The following is a 13,838-nucleotide window of genomic DNA, read 5'->3' as shown; positions in this document are numbered from 1 at the left end:
AGCGTTTTTTAGCAAAACTATATTCCCACAAAAACTTATGGCTCAAAAACATTGATTTTTTTTAAATATATTTTTTTAATTGATTTATTATTTAATTTTTTTAAATATATTTATTATTATTTTTTAATTTTATTTTATTTTTGAGCCAAAATTGAGAAATGATTTTCTCTTTTTAAAATTTTTTTATTTTTTTTTAAATCTTTTGATATATGTTTATATTAATGATGTGCCATTAGTACATATGGTGAAATAATTTAAGGCATTTTTAATATGAGTCTTTTTAAATATGTTTTAATATGCATCTTCACCTAAATGATGTATTGTCGTTTTTAAATTCAGTTACCTGTTAATGCTTACTTATGTTTCCCAAATTATGGGGCCTCTCCTGGTATGGCCACTTTAAGACTAGGGGCGGGGGAAGGGCCAGCAGGTATATAACAGAATTGGGCATAAGTGAAGCTATGACCTAAAGAGGGAGGCCACCCCTCCGGAACACGTTGTCATAGCAACTAGGGCTCGGTTCCAGGTTGTTTCTCTTCACCATCTGCCGAATATCCCCCATGCTGATATCGGTTCCTGCCGATCCAAGTGCGTATGCGCGGAAGTGACAGCAGTGTGGCCATGAGAGTCGGGTCGGGCGCAGGCGCATTAGGTGGAGACGCCAAAGCTTCAGCTGTCCGCTCGCTCAGGAGGCAGGAGGGGGATCTTTCAGTTCTTCAGGGAGCATTGATCAGGCTTTATGTGGAACTTGAAGAGGCCATACAGGAGAGAGGAACCCTTTTATGCCCAACACTGGTTGTTTACATGTGATTGCAATCTTATTCAGCTACGTATCAACTACCAATAAAAACTGTATTACACTAGGTCGGATGTGCACTTTGTCTTGTTTGTTTTTTCAAAAACATTGATAAATGCCAAATAGCTGCGTTTTTCAGGCGTTTTTATCATTTTTAAAACGGAGTTCCGGCCTCAAAATTGACTTTGGGCCATCCGCTTGCTGACATTACCTGAAAAATAAATGGATAGTCCCGATTTTTTTTTTTGTGTACTTACCTTGTTTTTGAAGAAAGTATACTTACCTTGCCTCTACTTCCTCCCTCTGCGGCCCACGCCATCACTTCCTGCTTGCGATGACTCCTGGGAGCTGAAAGTCATTGCTCCCAGGAGTCAATGCGCCTGCACCGGCCCTGCTCGTCAGTTCCGGTGCAGGTGCGTCATTCCCTGCTAAACAGCTTCTGGGTATGCCCAGAAGCTGTGCAGGGATGACGCGCCTGCCCCGTAAGTGGCGAGCGGGGCCGGTGCAGGGCATTCTGGGACAAAGAAGACATGGAAGAGGACACCGAAGAGGACACCCTGGCTTCAGCTGCCCACACCTGAGATGGCAGCGCTGGACAAGAAATTTTTAAGGTAAGTATTTCTTCTAAAAGGTAAGTGCGACCTGGGACAGTTCAGAGGCTATCCATTGTGGAATGCACTAGCCCTGACTGTCCTGGGGGTATTTTTTTCTAAAAAACTTTTCCGAGGCTGGAACTCCGCTTTAAGCTTTTATCAGAGTTAGAGCGTTTTTACAGCTGAAAAATGCCTCTTAAAACCCACTAGTTCTGTGGGTTTTTTACAGCCAGAGCCACTGCCTGCCAAAAACTGCTGATGACAGCCTGTGTGTGCATGGATACATATGATTACTTGCTGGGGAGTTCACTGGCTGTAGAAAAAAAAACGTCTGACGCCAAAAACAGCAGCTGTCCAGAGTGCATGAGGCCTAATGCTTACTATGCACATTATGTTGCCTTTGACAGAAAGTAAAGATTTCACCAAGTGTGTAGGAATCTGCTAAAACACAGTTTATTATGTATGCAGTTCCTGTCTTTGAAAGGCAGGGTTAAAAAACCCAGAGGAAGTAACTTGATAAGAGTTTTTTTGGGGACTGCATGTCCACACACAGGAACTGTTGCTGATGTTGTACAGACAAGAAGCAGAGACTTTTATGTAAGTATTCCTATGTTCTAATAGTTTAACTGCAGCTGCCCAAAACATTTTGAATGCGTATCTCAATCCTTGCAACAGACAGTAATTCTGTCCTATTGTTATCTCACATGCACAGTACATTGTTGCCAACAGTCCTGATTTGCCCAAGAATCCCAGAAAATATCCTTTGTCTCGGGCAGGAGCAGACTGGGCTGGGAGGTCTGATCCCCCATAATAAAGCTGCACCGATCTGCCATCACCCGGTGCGGCATGAGCATGGTCTGCAAATGTGTCATCCAGGGCCACCCACATAGTAAGCTAGATGGGCTGGTAGTTGGGAATGGGTGGTGGAAGAAGAAGGAGGGGTGTCACAGAAAACTTAGGCTAGCTACTGGCTGAGAAGGTACCAGGAGGTGGGCTGCACTGCCTCCTAGCCAATGGGTGTGCTCTTCACTGCCTTTTTCCTGCCCGTGTTGTGGCATGGAGCTGCCTTGGAAAGAAGCCAGCTGAATTAGTGAATTAGATTTGGAAGAACAAACTTTATTATCGGTAAACTGTAGTAGAATCTTTTTCTGTCTGCAAAGAGCAAAGTGCATTATGGCCGAGAACCCAACTCTCTCTCTCTCTTTCTTTCTCTCTCCTTCCCTACATCAATCTCTCTTTCCTTCCTTCTCTCTCTCTTTAATTTTATCTCCCTCCCTCCATCCCTCTTTCCTTCTTTTGTTCCTTCTCTCTCCCTCCCTCCCTCCCTCCGTCCCTCCCTCCGTCCCTCCCTCCATTCCTCTTTCTTTCCTTCTCTCTTTCTCCCTCCCTCCATCCCTCTTTCTTTGCTGCTGCTGTCAATCAAAGTCAGCTAACCAATCAGGAGAGAGAGGGGACGGGCCAGGTCAGAGCTTCGTGTCTGAATGGACACAGGGAGCTGTGTCTCGACTTGGGTGCCCCCGAAGCAAGCTGCTTGCTGTGGGGGCACTGAACAGGAGGGAGGGGTCAGGATCACAGATGAGGGACCCAAGAAGAGGAGGATCCATGCAAATCAACTGCAACAGAGCACATAAGTATAACATGTTTGTTATTTATATTGGAAAAAAATACTTTACAATCGCTTTAATGTGCTTCTTCTTGAGCCACTCCTTTGTTGCCTTTGCCACGTGTTTTAAGTCATTGTCATGATGGAATACCCATCCACAACCCATTTTCAATGCCCTGGGTGAGGGAAGGAGGTTCTCACCCAAGATTTGTGGGTACATGGTCCCTTTGATGCGGTGAAGTTGTCCTGATCCCTTAGCAGAAAAACACCCCCAAAGCATAATGTTTCCACCTCCATGTTTGACGGTGGAGATGAAATCCCTAATGGGAAGTGAATACGTCCACGCACACCTACACAGGTTGAACTGGATGGACTATTGTCTTTATTCAACCTCAACTACTATGTAACTATGTATGTGTTCTTGGGGTCATAGGCAGCATTCCTCCTCTTCCAAACAATGCGAGTTGAGTTGATGGCAAAGAGCTGAATTTTGGTCTCATCTGACCACTTTCCCCCTTTTCTCCTCTGAATCATTCAGATGTTCATTAGCAAACTTGAGACAGGCCTGTACATGTGCTTTCCTGAGCAGGGGGACATTGCAGGTGCTGCAGGATTTCAGTCCTTCTTGGCGTAGTGTGTTATCAATTGTTTTCTTGGTGACTATGGTCCCAGCTGCTTTGAGATCATTGACAAGATTCTCCCGTCATGGACGTCCGCAGAACTTTTTTTAGGGAGGGGCAAGAATTTATTTTTAATGCGTTTGTTAACCTAAAAAACTAAATATTGATCCTGTTCCCTTAAAGCATTTTATACAGCAAAGTGCTTGTGCTATGTAATTTGGCCTCTTCTATCACCTAAAATACCTGGCTGATCCTGCCTGGCTATGTCCTCCCCTCTGTAAACTGACCACATTATACCACAGCTGCTGAGCCCTGACACTGTGGTCAGTCTACGTGCCTCCGTCATCAGCAGCCCTCCTTATCTCTCCCCCCTCCCTCCCCCCTCATTAGCAGCCCTCATGTCCCCCCCCCTCCCTGCCTGTCTGCTCCTGTGTCAGTGCCCACCCCCTCCCCTCCTGCTGCTGTAGTTTCATTTAAAGTTTCATATCCTGTCTACAGTCTGTTTATTAATCCTGTGTGCCCCTGTGTATGTGTTTTATAAAAAATAAGCTGTTCTTTACCAGTTTTCAGAGCACCGATCGCCACCCACATGACCCACCGCCTCTCTCCTCCTCCCCTCCTGACTGATGTTAGTGGGGAATACTCGGCCCTGCCTGCTGCCGGCAGCTGTCAGACAGGGAGAGGAGAGAGCCAGCGGGTCACGTGAGTGGAGATCACCGCTCTCAAAACTAGTAAAGAATTTTTTTTCTTTTAAAAACACATAGACACAGGCACACAGGATTATTAAACAGACCAGACAGGATGTTATAAAGTGGCTTAACAACCACTTTAAAGGGGAAGTTGAGATTTTTTTTTGGGGGGGGGGCTTGCCCCCCCCCCCTTGTGGATGTCCATGTCTCCTTGTGTAGTTCTGGGCTGATTCCGCACTGTTCTCATGATCAATGAAACTCCACAAGGTGAGATCTTGCATGGAGCCCCAGACCAAGGGAGACTGACGGTTATTTTGTGTTTCTTCTATTTGTAAATAATTGCACCATCTGTTGTCACCCTCTCACCAAGCTGCTTGGCCGATGGTCTTGTAGCCCATTCCAGCCTTGTGTAGGTCAACAATCTTATACCTGACATCCTTGGACAGCTCTTTGATCTTGGCCATGGTTGATTGATTGCTTCTGTGGACAGGTGTCTTTTATCCCTTTAAAAGAGTGCTCCTAATCTTAGCTTGTTAACTGTATAGAAGACACCTGGAACCAAAAAATCTTGCTGATTGATAGGGGATCAAATATTTATTTCACTCCAATGCAAATCAATTAATAACTTTTTTAAATTGTGTTTTTCTGGATATTTTTGTTGTAATTTTGTCTCTCACTGTTAAAATAAACCTACCAATAAAATTATAGAATGATCATTTCTTTGTCAAACGTACAAAATCAGCAGAGGATCAATTACTTTTTTCTCTCACTGTAGATGTCTGGTTGCATGACAGACTAGAAACTACTAGGGACTAAGAGGCAGAGTAGATGGGCAACTCTGAACACCACAGTTTCTGCTGGTGAGAAGCTGCTTACTGTTGCCTTTCTATCATCTAGAACCAGTCTGCCCATTCTCCTCTTACCTCAACATGATATTTTTGTCCACACAACTTCCGCTCACTGGATATTTTCTCTTTCTGACCATTCTCTAAAAACCCTAGGGATGGTTATACGCAGTGCTTTAAGTGGCCCAAAAGAGGTGCCGGTACTCTATTTTAATGGGTGCGTGCGCTCCTGCAAAGCGACATATGGGCACATCATTTTGCGGGAATCTGCCAACCTGCATTATATGTTTTGGTAGCTGGTCAGCAAGTGCTAAAAGATAGGGGGAAAAGAGAAACCCCGTCTGATATACTTTATTTTTATATATATATTTACACACACACAGAATTTGGTCAAAAATATGGTACACTTCATGAATCGCAGGTGTCAAAGTGACTTCATGTTTTGCGTTCAAAGCAGAAGTGATGTAACAGGGGACGGTAGGTGGCATTACATATACTCCAAATATACAAAGAATACTGGACACACCAAACTGGATTAATAACGTCTCTGCATTTTTCATTGGTTTTTAAAAAAATTAACAATTCACTAACTCTTTTAACCACTTCAGCTCCAGAACATGTTACCCCCTTTATGCAGAAGTGCAGGCAGTCTACACCATTCATCTGGGATCTGGCACCTTATTAAAGCTGTGACACTGTGACAGGCGTTATTCCCTTGAATTGTCCGGTGAGTTGGGGGGGATTGAGAGGGGAGCACTGAGTGGATGCACTGGATATAAAATAAATTGTGAGGAATCTATCTGAGCACAGAGCACTTATATAAAGAAAAAACCATACCATTTGGTTGTCATAAGATAAGAAGCATGATTCATGAAGCAGAAGCACTGAGCACTTTATTATTTCTTTTTTAATCTAATTTTTTTCAATTGCATAGGATAGGACCTTTCTCATATTAATTAATAGACTTTTAATTTCAAGCCAGCCTGGAATGGTATTACTTAAATATTCAAATTTCGAGATGACAGGTGTCAGGACACAGTCGTCACTGCAGGCGGCGGGCTGGCTGCCTCTTGGACAGGACAGGCCTTCTTTTTGCAGTCAGTCACCCACTCTGAGTCCTCCAGCTCCAGTCCTTACCTTTTCGTCTTCTTCTTCTCGTCTGCTCTTCTCTTCAAGTTCTCCTCATGGTACCGAAGCCAGGAGAATGCAGGGGAGGGGTTACGTGACATCACGTCGTGACATCATCGCTATCCCGGACCATGATTCGTCGAATGCAGGAGCAAGAGGCGGAGACTCAGTGCAGCAGCAGCCAGCAGCCCAGCCAGAAGAAACCGATGTGAGTGCGTGCGGGGCCTGGCTGGAGACTGGAGTAATGCTATACAGACCCAGAGACAGTCTACTAGTCTGCAGAGCGGCGCCCTCCCCCCCCCTTTTCGTCAGTGGATCGGCCCTGCGTACCGGTACGCTAAAATGACGTTCTGGGCGCAGGGAGAGGTGGCGGTACTCTCTACAGCTTTCTGCAGAAGTGGCGGTACTGAGTACCGGGGCATACCGGCCCACTTAAAGCACTGGTTATACGTAAAAAACACAGTAGATCAGCAGATTTTGAAATACTCAGACTAGCCCATCTGGCACCAACAGCCATGTCTGGAGAGGTAAAATGAATAGGTTAGGAGGTCAGGATTATAGCCAAAACTCTACCAGAGCCTTTGAAATGTATATTAGTGTTGTAGGGTGGGATATCCACTGTGTGTGTGTTTTAAGTCAGGTTGATGCTGTGGCTGGCATATTGAAAAACCTGTTTCTTCTCTCATCAAAAATCTACTAGGATATATGAGGTTGTACTTAATGCCCTTATCTTTGTTGTGTCTCCAGAATTCTGTAAAAGCGCACCCCTAATGCTGTGAGTAGTTTTGGAAGACATGCAAGGTTTTTCGAAGGTTAGCGTAGGATATTTCCAGGCTTCAGCAAAAATCATGTTGTGGTTTCTCTTATTTAGAAGCTCTATCAAAAGAGGCCAGGTGGCACCACGGGTTCAGCATTGTAGTGAGAATGCGATGTGCTTTTTCAACTGTGGTCAGTGGGAGACCTTTGAGTAATAGTAATTTAGTGAGGAAGCGTCAGCGTCAGGAGAACCAGACCACACGGGTATGCAGGTAAAATAAAGCAGCTTATTGAAGCAAACAACAATAAATGCACAGCAAGAGTGAGGAAGTGAGATCAGGAGCAAGCCAGGGTCAAGTCCAGAAGCGGGTAGTCTGCCGACGTCGGGTCGTCTGCCAATGCCGGGTCCTCTTCCAATGCCAAGACAGGTTATGCTAAGCCAGGTCTTTCATGGAGGAACATGAAGAGCAGAAGACTGCTAGCAGAGATGCACCTTGGAGCTTAAACGCAAGGGCAAGTACTGCAACTCATCAGAAGATAGATATAGTCAGGTGTGCAGCATCATCACTGTGCAACACCCAGGCAGCAGACAAGAGATGATGCAATCAGAGTTTATAAGAGGCAGCAGTCTGCACATGCCCAAGATAGCTGCCAACAGTAGGGCAAGGTAAGACCTTGACAGTACCATCCCCTCAACAGCTCCTCCTCCGTGGAGCAAAAAACGGTTTCTAAGGAAAGCAAGCGTAGATAAGGGATGTAGCATGAACATCAGTGGAGGGATTTTTAATATTTATATTGCTGGAGAGTACGTTTATCAAAAGCACCACATCCCTGGATAGTAATCAAGAAAGAACAAATTGGGTAATGGGACTTTTAAGGTGCTGATAAATTATTAAATAATGGAGAAAAAATAATTTTCTGTAAAAACATTTGGACATATTTTATTCAAGACAATGGTACAAACATGAACATGAATTCTTTTAAAACATATAAAAGAAAAGAGAAAGCACTTGATTATGTCTGCTCAACATGTTTCACCATCTTGTAATGGCTTCTTCAGGAGACTGACGAACATCTTTCACAAGTTAGCATTCTATATTTGATAAGAAATATTATGAGAAATATATATACATTGAGTGATAATATCAATAAATATAGTAGTTACAATGTTCAAACTCCATGGGATTTTTAAATAAAACCATGAAAAGGCATACCTCAAATGACTGAACTTTAGCCCATGATATGGAGGAAGTTGTCAACCACAAAGCATGCGTCACACCATAGAGGAGGAACAGGCCAAGCCACAGGGAAAGCTGGTACTAATAAACAGAAGGATTCTTCAGTTCATATCAAACAATGCTTCAAAAGGGCTCAAAATAAAGAATAACATAAAAAATATATATGTATCTAGTTATATTTACCCTTCAAATCAGAAAATTGAGTTAATAGGACAACATTATATGCCCCAAAAGTGTGCAGCTGATATGGTGTTCCCTGAAAATTATCTCAAATTGACTGAAGGACATCCCAATGGGATTCTACTGTATTTTAAATAAACACAGAAAATAAATAAAAAAAGAGAAACATTCAGCAAGCAGTTGAATAATGCTATAATGGGGACAAAACAAGGGAGGGGTTAAAACCCTAATTACCTTGTCCCTGGCTAGCTTGAAGAACCAGGCAGGCACAATTTGGTTAGGATAGAGTCTAAAATCTTAAGATGAAAATCTTCCAAATGGAATCAAGTCCCAGATACAATTCCTGCAGATGGATATATGTTTTCAGTAAAGTATATTGATTCTACAAAGGAAAAGCAGAGAGTGGAAGGCAGACCACGGAGATCCCACATGAAAGAAATCCCCATGTCCAGGTCGGCTCTACAATTTGCAGCAAAGTCCAGATAGAAGATAAGGACATAAAATACCTGTGTGCAATCTTCCTCCTAATCGCCAGACAGTCCAGACCAGTGGTTCTTAACCTTGTTGGAGGTACTGAACCCCACCAGTTTCATATACGCATTCACTGAACCCTTCTTAATTGGAAAAATAAAATATGATTTTTTCAAATTCAAAACATAGGCATATATTTAGGTATATATTTATACATAGGTGCACAAAATGAACAAAACCATTAAAGAACAAAACCATTAAGAACAAAGAACAAAACCATTAAAACATGGGGTGTCAGTAGGGCACACACTGGGGGGGGGGGGGAGGGCATACCATGGGGTGTCAGGAGGGCACACACTGGGGGGGAGGTGTTTGGAGGGAATACCATGGGGTATCAGGAGGGAACACACTGGGGGGGTTGGGAGGACATACCATGGGGTGTCAGGAGGGCACACACTGGGGGGAGGTGTTGGGATGGCATACCATGGGGGATCAGGAGGGCACACACTGGGGGGTTGGGAGGACATACCATGGGGTGTCAGGAGGGAACACACTGGGGGGAGGTGTTGGGAGGGCATACCATGGGGTGTCAGGAGGGCACACACTGGGGGGGAGGTGTTGGGATGGCATAGCATGGGGTATCAGGAGGGCACACACTGGGGGGGTTGGGAGGACATACCATGGGGTGTCAGGAGGGAACACACTGGGGGGAGGTGTTGGGAGGGCATACCATGGGGTGTCAGGAGGGCACACACTGGGGGGGAGGTGTTGGGATGGCATACCATGGGGTATCAGAAGGACACACACTGGGGGGGTTGGGAGGACATACCATGGGGTGTCAGGAGGGAACACACTGGGGGGAGGTGTTGGGAGGGCATACCATGGGGTATCAGGAGGGCACACACCAGGGGGTATTCACAATGCTTTATTGAGCTAAATGAAAAGGACATGCATTTCCGTTTGTCAGCTAACAGCACCTCTATGCTAAGCTGCAGTAACTCAGCAGACTTAGCATAGAGGTGCTTGTAAACTAATCCACCATGTACAGCTAGCTTAGCCTACCTCCAGGAACATTCATTCGGCTCCCTCTGCTCAGCTGCTCACACTTCCCTCTTCCAGGCGGGCGCGATCTCCATGGTCAGGTACATTCCCATCCCACCCACTCAAGCAGCAAGCAGCCTGGAAACCTGCTGGGGTGGTACAGGGGGAGGAGTGTCTATGTGTAATGGCTGTGATGTGAGTTGTCCCAAACCGCAGCTCTGATTTCCTGGGGTGCGCTCAGCCTCCTCACAATCAGTAATATATTCTCCGGGGGAGAAATTGCCCCGTTGCCCCCCCCCCGCCGAACCCGCGAGACTGACTCACCGAACCCCTGGGGTTCGATCGAACCCAGGTTAAGAACCACAGGTCCAGACTGACTGTCGGCATATTGCTAGCATTTTATAGAACCTCCTCCACTCCGGCGGCATCTGACGTCACCACCGGAGTGAGAGCTAAATCAAACAGCTGCGTCAAATTACCCCTACGAAAATGGAACGACGCCATTGGATGGCGGCGTCACATGATCCGCCTAAACCCGGAAGTGAAGCCGCAATAGCGCGGCTGAACACTGGCGATGCTGCGGATTCCATGTTAACTGTGGGAAAAAGACCACTGTATGAAGAGGAAATTACCACACTGACCATACTGAGGCAAAAACACCCTTATAGGCTCAAATAGAATACATCAAGAAGATATCAAAGAGTCCCCATTGAATAGAAACCAAAAATGTAGATACCTAAAAAAATGATTCTAATAAAAGATTACATTAGAATCCAGAATTGTCACTATATTTTGTTAATGGGTAGAACATAGGTTCAAAAAGACAAAACAAAAAAACCCCAAATATATTTTTTAGCAAAATTCTATATATTAATCTGTTATCAAAGATATAGATAGATGTATTTTACAAAGTTTAGGGGATTTTTATTTCCCTATAATTCTGACAAAGAGATATATATTTATTCACCAGAAGGGTGCGTCTCAAATATTTATCAATAAAGATCAGGTCAGAAAATGAGCAGCAGATTAAAGGTGGTACCCCCTGTCCAGATCATGGGAAAGATCAGGGCAGGAGGGACCGTGGGTGCTCATATGGTGTAACAATTGCAGCAGAAAGACTAAAAAAAAAAAAATTCTCCAACCATCAGTAGGACTAAAACAACTTAATCCACAATGGGCAAAGTATTAGAATATACAAATGAGCAACTTATTGGACTGTTCAGTGCAGCATTTTAGGGAACAAATATTTCCACATCAATGTATAGTTATCAAAAAACAAGTAAACATTTATGAAGAAAAAAGGAAAAGAGAAGAAGGAAAAATCATTCCTATCATAAGAATGGTTTAAAACTTATAGTATCATTGATACCCGGGTATCGTGTGGCGGACAGATTGAAGATCCACATTGTTTCTCACTGTAGTAAGTTTTTATCTACACTACCACCTCTCTCATTAAGAGGGATATGCTCAAGGGCAAAGAATTTCATCTTGTCATCGTCAAATCCATGTGGCGACTAATCGGACTCTCAAATTTTTTGTTTCGGACTAATTTCACGTGATCTCGGATTTGGTGGAAAAATGGCCTTTTTGTCTTTCCAATGTAAAAGGCCTTGCAATCACATTGCATGATGTAAACAACTCCCACCGTTTGGCAGTTTGCATGGAAAGTTGGTTTGTAAATGTTTCCGTTTGGGAGGATCAATTCGCTAGCGTTTAACATATGCTTACAAAAACTACACCTTTTGCAAGGGTAAGTCCCAGGTAGTTGTTTATGTAATTTGTTCGAGAATGTGGCATGGTGACTATGGACCAATTGGTCCTTTAGAGACTTGGATCTCTTGAATGTGATCTGCGGATGATTTCCTATATGTTTAGCCACTTTGTCATCAGCCTCAAGTAGATACCAAAATTTCGATCGACCGTACCTGGCTGTGTTGACCAGAATAGCGCGTGATTAAACGTACATTTCCCATGTCCTTTTTCTTTTTATTTCTATAGATTAAAGCATTCCTATCTTGATCTTTGGCCTTATGATAGGACTTTTTTAGGCGTGATTTGCTATAACCTCTGGACAATAGGCGGTTCTGGAAGCCCTTGGCTTCAGTCTCAAAGTCTTCTAACCTGGTGCAATTGCGCCTCAGGCGAAGATACTGACTATATGGTATACTGGATATAAGGGGCTTAGGGTGAGAGCTACTTGCGTTTAAAATGGTGATTTTACGGAATAAGGTGGAACCAACAGTACCGTCTTTGTCAATGTAAATCTATATGTCCAAAAAATCTAAACTTGTTTGACTGTAAGTAGTGGTAAACTTGAGATTGAAATCATTCTCATTTAGAATATTGAGAAATTCCAATAAAGAGGTCAAAGAATTGGTCCAAATCATAAAAATTTTGTCTATAAATCTTCTCCACAGGAGGACCCCAGAGAGAATATCTCTGAGGTCCTCCCTGGAGAAGAGATTGCTGTCCCACCCCCCAGGTGCAGGTTGGCGTACGACAGGGCACACTTGGTCCCCATTGCCACCCCCTGCACCTGGAGGTAGTGGGAGCCCTTGAACACAAAGACGTTGTTGGTTAAAATAAAACGCAAAAGAGATATAATGAAAGGATTATATCTTTCAGAAGAATTTCCCCTTTCTGAAATGAAGCCCTCTACAACTCTGATCCCACAATGATGCGGGATGGAGTTGTAGAGGGCTTTCACATCTATACCCACCAGTCAGGCTTCCTTTGGAACAAGGACCCCGTCTATTGCCTTGATGAGGTCACTTGTATCCTGAATGTGGGAAGGTAGGGCAGTAACATGAGGTCGCAAGTAATCATCTACCAATTGGCTGGCAGGTTCAGTAAGACTACCATTGCCTGAGACTATAGGTCGTCCCGGCGGTCTTAACAAATTTTTCTGGACCTTCGGCAGGGCGTACATTGTGGGAGTTTTTGGATTTTTTACATTAAGGAATTCCCAAGTTTTTTCATCTATTATTGCTTTTGAGTAGGCATCAGAAATTAGCTGTCTATATTTCATGATTAGCGTATCCAAATAGGCTTCTGGAATTTTTCGGTACCAATCCCGATTACTCAGGATGTCTGAAACCATGCATTCATAATTAGTGGTGTCCATGACAACCACATTGCCCCCCTTATCGGATGGCTTTATTGTTATAGTGAGATTGTTTTGCAAAGATTCAATTGTCAATCTCTGTGCTCTACTTAAATTAGACATAGATAAGTTCTTCCACTTGGTCTATTGTATCTCTCTCACTACCTGCTGGGTGAATGCCCAGATGTTAGGATTAGCCTGTAACAAAGGGAAGGCCTGGGACTTGAGTTTGTAGAACTGAGGGGGTTGAAAGAGAGGCTCCACCGAATGGCCCCCACCTGAGACTGGAGATGAATCATCTCCATCCGAGAAAGGCCATCCCGAAGAGCCCCCCTCATCCCACAGTTCCATTAAATCATTTAGAGCTTGCATCTCAGCCAAGGAAAATTCCTGCCCCTGAGAAGGAGAGGGAGGGCTATGAACTATACTGGGAGAATTCCCATCTTTGTCATACATAACTTTAAACATGAGTCTGCAGGCAAATAGATGGATATCTTTAATTAATTCAAAATTATTAACTTTTTGGTTGGGGAAAAATGTAAGGCCAAGAGACAAAACCTGTAGTTGATCACTATTAAGGACTTGGGAAGATAAGTTAATTACCTGTAGGGTCTCTGAGTCAATGTTAGTTAAACTAGTAGGTGATTGCTAACTTTGTGGGCCCCTAGGGACCTGAAAAATGGGTGTCATATGTACATCGCTGTTTGTAATGATATTATGACTCACCTTAGACGTATTGGTGGTGAGATTAGGAATTGTAGGCGAAGGAGAGATG

Source organism: Pelophylax lessonae (assembly GCF_965119305.1).
Source record: "Pelophylax lessonae genome assembly, chromosome: 3".
In the NCBI taxonomy this organism is placed as follows: Eukaryota; Metazoa; Chordata; class Amphibia; order Anura; family Ranidae; genus Pelophylax; species Pelophylax lessonae.
Note: the sequence above shows the minus strand (reverse complement) of the source record.